Consider the following 10,559-nt stretch of genomic DNA (forward strand, 5'->3'; position numbering starts at 1 on the left):
GGTTGAATATTAGCATTAATAATAATGAGATGCTGGCTGTTTATTAATACTTAATAGCACATTTTAATGCCTGATTCTGCAAAACCTTATTCTATGTCATTAACCCTCCCCATTTCTACCAATACTTAATATTAACAACTTCTTTAGTACTGTATTAATAAGCAGTAGTTGGAGTATATTGAGGCAGAAGTAGTTAATAGTTAGTTAGAGAGAATTGGAGCTTAGGTGGGACCAGAATAATTGATGTACTTTTATGTATTATTTCTTCAAGCCATTTCAAGCCTATCTTTGTATCGTGTACTAAATAGTGTTACAACCCAGGCTCTAGGGAAGCAACACAAAGGACACAAAACTAGAATAGCCAAACAGAATAACATTTATTGAATTACAAACAAGTTAAAATCAGAGAATGTTAAACATCATTGCTGCTCCAGTGCTGGTTGCCAGAGAGAGAGTGTGTGGAAAGCTGACCAGGGTTTAAATTGGCTTCTCTCAGGTGATGCCAATCAGCCAGTTGATTGTCAATGAGCCACCACTTAACTGAAACAAATCACAAATTAGAACAAAAACCAAAATACAAACCCAAGACATAACACCCCCACCCATAAAGTGTTGCTATTGGACAACCAAAAGCAACATTGTTTACAGGACATGAATCATCAAAATATATCAAAACAAAATAAACAACTTACGACCTTGAAAGTGCATCTGCCAACACATTATCCTTTCCACGAATGTGACAGATCTTGAGATCATACCCCTGTAAAAATAAACTCCATCGCATCAAACGTTGATTTGTATTTCTCATGTTATGGAGAAAAACCAGAGGATTATGATCAGTGTACACAATAAGTGGAACACTGGATGACACATACACATCAAAATGATTTAGTGACAAAATCAGGGCCAAAGCCTCTTTCTCAATGGTAGAGTAGTGTTTTTGATGGACATCAAATTTCCTAGAAAAATAGCAGACTGGATGCTCAATACCCTCTAAATCATCCTGAAGCAGAACTGCACCCACCCCAACATCACTAGCATCTGTAGCTAGCTTAAAAGGTCTATTAAAATCAGGGGCAGCAAGAACAGGAGAATTGCTCAACAACGCCTTTAGGTTGTCAAAGGCCACCTGACATGACTCAGTCCAGGTAAACGAAACCTTTGGACTAAGCAAGTTAGTTAAAGGTTCAGCAACAGTGGCAAAGTTCTTGCAAAAAGCCCTATAATACCCTGCCATGCCTAAGAACCTTTTCAATTCTCTCCTAGATGATGGTACAGGAAAATTCACAATGGCTTCAACCTTTGCTCCTATTGGAGACACATGTCCATGACCAACAACTTTACCTAGATAAGTTACTGTGGCTTGTCCAAACTCACATTTTGAAAGATTTAAGGTTAAATTTGCAGCCATTAGCCGTTTGAAGACCTCCTCAAGCTGGACCAGGTGCTGAAACCAGGTAGAACTAAAAATAACCAAATCATCAAGGTAAGCCTCACATCCAACAACTCCCTCCAACACTTTATTTACCAACCTTTGAAAGGTGGCAGGTGCATTTCTCATTCCAAAAGCCATAACATTATAATGGCAGAAGTGGTCTGGAGTCACAAAAGCAGAAATTTCACGAGCCCTCTGGCTAAGAGGAACCTGCCAATAACCTTTCAGAAGGTCCAACTTGGTGACAAAAGTTGCAGAACGTCTCGGTTACGTATGTAACCCTCGTTCCCTGAAGGAAGGGAACGGAGACGTCACGTCGTGACCGACGAATTGGGAACCGCTTCGCGGGTGACCTATCTACTTCGAGAACTATCAAAAACGCCAATGAACTTGGCATGCAGGTATTTGCATAATGCCGGCGCCGCCCCGCCAGGTGCGTATATAAGGCGCAGGTGCATAATACCAAATCAGCTATATTATTGCTGAGAAGCCGAGCAACAGTGCCCGGCCTGAAACAGCAATGGAACAGCAAACTGTGGCGACGGGACGTGACGTCTCCGTTCCCTTCCTTCAGGGAACGAGGGTTACATACGTAACCGAGACGTTCCCTTTCAGTCGGTCACTACGACGTCACGTCGTGACCGACGAATTGGGAATCCCTACCAAAACGCCACTGCAGCTGAACCCTTCCAGTGCCTGCAAAAGCCCTCCGCCCTCCACATAAAGGGGCGGAACCTAAGGCAAAATGCAGAAGGCTGGTCACTACCTGTTCCTTAACCCACGATAGTGAAGCAGCGAACTGGGGAAGCGTCTAAACTGAGCGGAGTTAGAACACTGCGGAAGCCATCCCCTAAGAAGGTTAAATGGATGACATAAAAATATATGAAACAACCAACAGGTTGCTCAAAATAAGTCTCTGAACAATACATGGTATGTTGAGAGATGCAGAGCAGGCTCTGCTAAGGAAAAACGTGGAGGATTAGAACCCCACGGACTTTACACACAAATGAACCCCACGTAGGGGACAAATGTGGACGCCTAGCCTACACAGGTTTACAGAGAATACATCAGTGATAGGTTGACAGCGGATGCTCCGCAACACCAGCTATCAGGGCGGTGGAGGAGAGGCAAAAACAGTTTTTGTGACATTTTTGCCCCGATGGCCTTCCATATTGGTGCAACTGTACAGCACCAAAATAGAGGCTCCAAGCCGACACACGAGCCGACCCTCGGCATTCTTAACTAGTTAGTAGAAAGAACCCGAGTGGAAACCGGTTCGACACGAACACTATAGAATCTTGTGAACGTATTAGGTGTCGCCCAGCCTGCAGCTCTACAAATATCTGTTAGCGAGGAACCGTGAGCCAGTGCCCAAGATGATGCCACACTGCGTGTAGAGTGGGCACGTAAATTAAATGGACAAGGCACATTCTGCTTTTGATATGCAAGGGCTATAGTATCCACAATCCAATGGGACATCCTCTGCTTGGTGACAGCTTTTCCTTTCTGCTGACCACCGTAACAAACAAAGAGCTGATCTGAGGTCCTAAAACTTTGCGTCCTGTCTATATACACACGTAGTGCACGCACAGGGCATAACAAAGCCATGGCTGGGTCTGCCTCCTCCAAAGGCAGTGCTTGGAGATTCACCACTTGATCTCTAAAAGGAGTGGTGGGAACTTTGGGCACAAAGCCGGGCCGGGGTCTCAGTGTTACGCTGGATGCAGCCGGCCCGAACTGAAGACACAATTCATCGACCGAAAATGCATGAATATCCCCTATCCTCTTAACAGAAGCCAAAGCAAGGAGAGTTAATGTTTTCATTGTAAGAAATTTAACACTCACACTATGCAGAGGCTCAAATGGGGCTTCCTGGAGTGATTTCAGCACCAAGGACAGGTCCCAAGGAGGAATAGAGGGAGGACGCGAAGGATTCAGTCTTCGAGCGCCTCTGAGAAATCTAATGACTAGGTCGTGCTGACCCACTGTTCTACCGTTTACGGGTGAATGGTGAGCTGATATCGCAGCGATATCGACCTTAATAGTGGATGGTGACAGCCTATTCTCCAAACGACGCTGGAGATATAAAAGCACAACACTAATCGGGCATTCTCGGGGGTTTTCACTTTGGGAAGAACACCAGTCGACAAACAGGTTCCATTTAAGCGCGTAAGCCTGTCTCGTAGACGGTGCTCGCGCAGCAGCAATAGTGTTAGATACCTCTTGCGGTAAATCACTCATATCCTCCGTGCCCCGTCCAGAGACCACACATGGAGGTTCCACAGGTCGGGGCGCGGGTGCCATAATGTGCCCTCTTGTTGAGAAAGAAGGTCCTTCCTCAGGGGAATCTTCCACGGAGGGGCTGTCGCGAGGAGAGAGAGTTCTGGAAACCAACTACTGGTTGTCCAATACGGTGCCACCAACAGCACGCTCTCCTCGTCCTCCCGGATTTTGCATAAGGTTTGCGCAATGAGGCTCACCGGAGGGAACGCGTATTTGCGCATGTTTCGCGGCCAGCTGTGTGCCAATGCATCCACGCCGAGCGAGTCGTCGGCTAGTGAATAGAACAGGCGACAATGGGTCGTCTCTGGGGAAGCAAACAGATCTATCTGCGCTTTGCCGAAACGTCTCCAAATTTGCTGAACCGCAATGGGGTGGAGTCGCCATTCGCCGGGACGCGCAGCCCGAGAGAGCGCATCCGCCTCTACATTGAGCGTGCCCGGGATGTAAATGGCACGAAGAGACCTCAAATTCTTCTGACTCCAAGTGAGGAGGTGACGGGCGAGATGCGACAGGTGACGCGAGCGTAAACCGCCTTGACGATTGATGTACGCCACGGTCGCAGTGTTGTCTGTTCGAACTAATACATCTTTGCCCCGTAACTCGTTGCTGAAACGGACGAGCGCAAGATATACAGCCCACATTTCCCGGCAGTTTATGTGCCAATGCAGCTGGGGTGTCGTCCAGACCCCCGAAGCCGCAAGCCCATCGTACGTGGCCCCCCACCCCGTGTCTGACGCATCTGTGCATACTATCGCATGCCTGGAGACCTGTCTCAGAGGCACACCGGCTCGGAGAAACGCACGGTCTAACCACGGAGTGAAAGTGCGACGACACGCAGGTGTACTGATAACACGGTGAATGCCGCGCAGCCACGCTCTCCTCGGGACTCGATCGTGAAGCCAATGCTGAAGCGGTCGCATATGAAGCAGTCCGAGCGGAGTTACAGCTGCGGCTGCTGCCATATGCCCCAAAAGCTTCTGAAATTGTTTCAGCGGGACCGCGCTCTTGCTCTTGAATGTATTCAGGCAAGTCAGAATCGACTGTACACGCGCTTCTGTTAGACGAGCTGTCAAATCGATCGAGTCCAGTTCCATACCGAGAAAAGAGATTCTCTGCACGGGGCAAAGCTTGCTCTTTTCCCAGTTGACCCGAAGACCCAAACGAGCGAGGTGTTTTAAAGTTAAATCTCTGTGATCGCACAGCGTCTGACGTGTTTGAGCTATTATTAGCCAATCATCCAGATACGCGAGAATGCGCACACCTCTCTCTCTCAGGGGTTTTAAAGCCCCCTCCACTACTTTGGTGAATACACGGGGCGACAGAGAGAGCCCGAATGGGAGGACTTTGTACTGGTATGCTCGCCCCTCGAATGCAAAGCGGAGAAACGGCCTGTGTCGGGGGAGAATCGATACGTGAAAGTACGCGTCCTTCAGGTCGATAGATGCGACCCAATCGTTTGGACGAATGCATGGAAATATGCGTTTGGGCGTCAGCATTTTGAACGGCATTCTGTGAAGTGCACGGTTCAGCGAACGCAGGTCCAGGATCGGTCGCAAGCCGCCGCTTTTCTTGGGTACAATAAAGTAAGGGCTGTAAAACCCCGACCTCATCTCGGCTGGAGGGATCGGCTGGATCGCGTCTTTCGCCAATAAGACAGCGATCTCCGCACGGAGGACGTGCGCATCGGCAGCTCTCACCGTAGTGAAACGAACGCCGGAGAATTTGGGGGGACGCCGGGCAAATTGGATCGCATAGCCAAGACGAATCGTGCGTAAAAGCCAACGCGACGGGCTGGGAAGCTGTTCCCACGCCCCCAGATACCGTGCGAGGAGGACTAAAGGCACGATCGGTGTACCCGCGGCGGGCGCAACGGAGGTGATCGCCGGTGTGTGCGTAACGGCCGCACCGACAGCAGTGTTGTGTGTGATAACACTCACCTGAGTCCGTTGCTGGGTGGTTGAGTAAGGGAGGCTCTGCTGAAGACACCTCACACCACTCGATGCACCCTCTGGCGAAGGAGGAGGGAGATGATGGGTTATGAGCCCGTAGCTGTGTCCTACCGCCTGAGAAGTTGGAGAGCGCGGTGGGGTTATGAGCCCGTGCGTCGCTCTCGTTCTCCTCTGATGAGTCGGAGAACGAGGGGGGGTTATGAGCCCGCTCGTGTCTCCGGCGCTCATCTGAAGACCTAGAGATGGAAGTGGAATTCGCTCTTTTTGTGGATTTGTGGGTGCCGACTGAAAAGTCGGCGGAACAGAAAAAGGAAACAAAAGATTCCCCAACCGGCCCTCCTCCGGTGGGGGGAGTGGTGCCTTCACCATCTCCCGAAGAGCGATCCCCTCCATCTCTAGGTCGCCCGTCTCAGGGCCGCTTAGATCTTCTTTTACCACCCTTTGAAGCGGGCTGAGCAGGCGGGGCGGGCTGCTGACGACCGGTTCCTCGCTTCTTAGAAGAGCCCCGGGGAGGAACGGAGGCGGCCGCCGCAGGACGCCCTCGGTGAGGAGCAGGCTGAGGCGCCGACGTGGATGGGGCAGGCGCAGGACGCTTCCGACGTGGCATGATCTGAGCGATGGCCTCAGTCTGCTTCTTGGCCGCGGAGAATTGCTGCGCAAACTCCTCGACCGTCTCGCCGAACAGGCTGGTCTGGGAAACCGGAGCATTCAGGAGCCGGGTTTTATCGGCGTCCTTCATGTCCGCCAGACACAGCCAGAGATGGCGTTCCTGGACTACCAGGGTAGACATCGCACGCCCGACGGCGCGTGCGGTGACCTTGGTCGCACGAAGCGCCAGATCTGGGGCCGCACGTAGTTCAGAGAACTCCGCCAAGTCGTGACCTCCCGCGTGCAGGTCCCTCAGAGCCTTAGCCTGGTGAACCTGCAGCAATGCCATGGCATGCAGGGCAGAGGCTGCCTCCCCACAAGCCTTGTAAGCAGCACCGGACAGCGCCGAAGACTGCTTACAGGCCCGTGAGGGGAGAGTAGGCTGGTCCCGCCAGGAGGAAGCGACACCGGCCGGACACAACTGCATCGCGACCGGGCGCTCCACTGACGGGATACCAGTGTACCCCTTGGCATCCCCACCCTCGAGAGAGGTGAGAGGCGAAGGCTGATACGGCCGGTTCCGGGCGGAAAACGGGGTTTTCCACGACCGCGTCAGCTCTTCATGCACCTCGGGGAAGAAAGGCACCGGGGGCGAGGACTGAGAAGCCCTGGCACCCCCGAAGAACCAATCATCGAGGCGGGACGGTTCAGGTGGGGGAGGTTTAGTCCACTCCAAGCCGACCGCCTCCGCCGCCCGAGCGAGCATGGCTGCCATCTCAGGGTCGGACGTTACGGTGGACATCGCGTCAGGTGGAGGCTCGACAGAGCGCGAGGACACCGTAGAACACGGGCCGCTCGTCTCCATCGGGACCTCCGCTGGCAACGGATCAGGGCGCTGGGAGCTACTGGACGAACCCAGCACCGTTATACGGAGGTCATCCTTCGCAAGTTTGGTAGCTGCGCCCTTAGCAGCACCAGACTGGGAAGGCGGGAGCCGTTGCCGGAGGAACGACACCCGTCTCCGCAAATCCGCCATAGTCATGCCCTCGCAGATGGGGCATGAGCTATCACGCAACGCTGCCTCTGCGTGCTGGAGCCCCAGACACGAAAGACAACGCTTGTGGCCATCCTGGGGGGCGATGAACACACCGCATCCAGAAACGGAGCACGGACGGAAATCCATCTTTAAAAAGACGACCCCGACCGTGACACGAATGAGTGGCTGTCTTTAAAAAGACACAAAGCTCAAACGTGCTGCTCTTTTAGGGAAATCACTCTTTGTGCAAGCTGGTGAAACACACAGGGAGAGGCAACGCACTCACTCGAACTCAAGTCCTAAATTAAAGAGACAGAGAGAGAGAGAGAAAGGGTGGAGAAAAAACACTGCGAGCCTCCGCTGAGGTGTCTTCGCCCAACCAACTTTGGCAAGCTGAGATCTTTTTTCTTCCCACAGAACAGGATCTACGAAGATCAGTTTAGAATAGCTTCTCGTGAGCAGATGTCTGCCGGCTTCGAAGCAATAAAAAGCTGATTTGGTATTATGCACCTGCGCCTTATATACGCACCTGGCGGGGCGGCGCCGGCATTATGCAAATACCTGCATGCCAAGTTCATTGGCGTTTTTGATAGTTCTCGAAGTAGATAGGTCACCCGCGAAGCGGTTCCCAATTCGTCGGTCACGACGTGACGTCGTAGTGACCGACTGAAAGGGAACCAACTCGGTCAATGCAATCATCTAAACGTGGAAGAGGATAGGAGTCAGGCTTAGTGATGGCATTTACCTTGCGAAAATCTGTACAAAAACGATGTGTCCCATCAGGTTTCTTAACCAACAAACATGGAGAACTCCATGCACTAGAAGAGGGTTCAGCTATGCCATACTGTAACATATACTTTACCTCCTTACACAAAAGCTGACGCTTACCAGGATTCACCCTATATGGATGTTGCTTAATAGGGATTGCTTGGCCCACATCAATGTCATGCTCTAAGACATTTGTACAAGAGGGAACATCAGAGAACAGGGACAAATGTTGCTGAACTAACTGAATAATATCAGAACGCTCAGAGGGATTAAGATAGGACAAATAAGAGTCCACATCAGCCAGAATTTTTGAATTTGGCAACCTACTTTGAACAGTCTCAGAAACAGCAGCAACTTCTGACTCTGTAGATGGAGCATGCAACATTGCTAAAGTCTTGACATTTGTAAACCCTGTTTGACTACGGTCAACATAAGGCTTCAATAGATTAACATGGCACAATCTGGTTTTCCGTGTGCGATCAGGTGTCTGAACCAAATAGTTAAACTCTCCCACTTTACGATCAATAACATATGGTCCACTGTATTTGGCCTCCAACGCAGAACCAACTATTGGTAAAAGTACAAGGACTTGGTCTCCTGAGCTAAACACACGTTCTTTAGCCTTCGATCATACCACAACTTCATCTTCGTTTGAGCTGTCTTCAAGTTTTCCTTTGCCAGTTCACATGCTCTACTAAGTCTGGAATTAAAATTAGACACATAATCCAAGAGGTTCATTGGAGCAGAATGCTCAACAGCTAACCATCTCTCCTTTAACAGCTTCAAGGGCCCTCTCACTGTATGGCCAAACACAAGGTCAGCTGGACTGAAACCAAGGGACTCTTGGGCCACTTCTCTAACAGCAAAGAGGAGTAATGGAATACCCTCATCCCAGTCCCTTTCAAATTCCTTGCAATAAGTCTTCAACATTGTCTTTAAAGTTTGATGGAACCTCTCAAGTGCTCCTTGAGACTCTGGATGGTATGCAGAAGAGATGTTATGCTGAATTGACAATTGCTTTAACACCTGAGAAAAGAGGCGGGACACAAAATTAGACCCCTGATCAGACTGGACTACTTTAGGAAGTCCAAACAGTGTAAAAAACTTAATAAGGGCTTTGGAAATGGCAGGTGCTGTAATCCTACGCAAAGGTACAGCTTCAGGAAATCGAGTTGCTGCACACATAATTGTAAGCAGGAATTGATTACCAGACTTAGTACGTGGAAGAGGTCCAACACAGTCGATCAAAACGTGTTCAAATGGTTCTCCAATGGCTGGAATTGGATACAATGGAGCAGTCGGTATCAGCTGGTTAGGTTTTCCGACAACCTGACAAACATGACATGACCTGCAATGCTGAGCCACATCGGTTTTCACTCCAGGCCAGAAAAAATGCCTTAACACCCGATCCAAAGTTTTCTTAACACCCAAGTGACCAGAAAGACAGTGATCATGAGCAAGATACAGGATGTCAGATCGATAAACTGCTGGAACAACAACTTGAAATACACTACACCAGTCATCCTGACTTGACATTTTTGGATCTGTCCACTTTCTCATCAGAACACCATCACTAACAAAATAGCCAGAAGCTACATCCAACTGTGCTTCTTCCAACACAACATCCTCAAATAAAGATGCTAAAGTAGGATCCTGTTTCTGCTCATGAATTAATTTCTCACGAGATGGAAACATCTCTCCAAATCCTGTCAAACTCATCTCATCTTTGGCTATAAAAGTATCATAAAGTGAAACTTCAGATTGATTATTGGAAGGTTTACACTTATGCCTTTTAGCAGACATGGCACAAGTAGTTACACAAACGGGAAATGTTTCTGGATATACCAATTCAAGCTGATCTGGTCCATCTGATTTATAAGGAGTAACCGTAACTTCAGGAGCAGGTAGCACTTTACCCCCAGCTAAATCATTTCCCAAAATAAAAGACACTCCATCTATAGGGATTTGGGAACAAAGTGCCACCACAACATCCCCAGTAATCAAATCTGATTGAAGATGAATATTGTGTAAAGGCATTGATAAATAATCAGCACCAAAGCCTTTAACTAGTACCTCAGAACCAAGGGCTGATCTTTCTGCAAATGGCAAGATATCCTGCAAAATTACAGACTGAAAAGCTCCTGTGTCTCTCCAAATCTTTATAGGTTGTTTAAATTCAGGGTCTGAAGACAAACAAACAACACCATCCATTAAAAATACTGAAGAACCAGCCAAATGGTCTTTCCTAGGTTGAGTTTCAACAATTGATGGTACTAGAGACACAGAATCAATATTATTCACAGGACTTACACAGGCTACAGTCTTGGAGGACTTCTGTTTTTTACTTAAAACAGGACAATCTGCAATAAGATGGCCGAACTTCTTACAGTAAAAACAAGCTCTTTCTGAATTTAAGTTATCGTTAGTGCTTTTCTTCACAGATGGTAACACAGGAAACACAGATTTTACAAATCTGGATTTGTGCTGACCTTTGCTCTGA

The 10,559-nt window shown here is 49.1% G+C and overlaps 1 long non-coding RNA gene across 1 annotated transcript; it reads right to left on the minus strand.

The window, feature by feature from the left end:
- Positions 1-358: 358 nt before the first annotated feature.
- Positions 359-1,671, minus strand: LOC141350196 (uncharacterized). Its single transcript, XR_012358182.1, has 2 exons — positions 693-1,671; positions 359-540 (listed from the first exon to the last, which is right to left on the minus strand). It is a non-coding gene; the product is annotated as an uncharacterized lncRNA (long non-coding RNA).
- Between the last annotated feature and the right edge of the window lie 8,888 nt (positions 1,672-10,559).

The sequence above is a fragment of the Misgurnus anguillicaudatus genome, chromosome 17, assembly GCF_027580225.2.
Source record: "Misgurnus anguillicaudatus chromosome 17, ASM2758022v2, whole genome shotgun sequence".
Taxonomy (NCBI): Eukaryota; Metazoa; Chordata; class Actinopteri; order Cypriniformes; family Cobitidae; genus Misgurnus; species Misgurnus anguillicaudatus.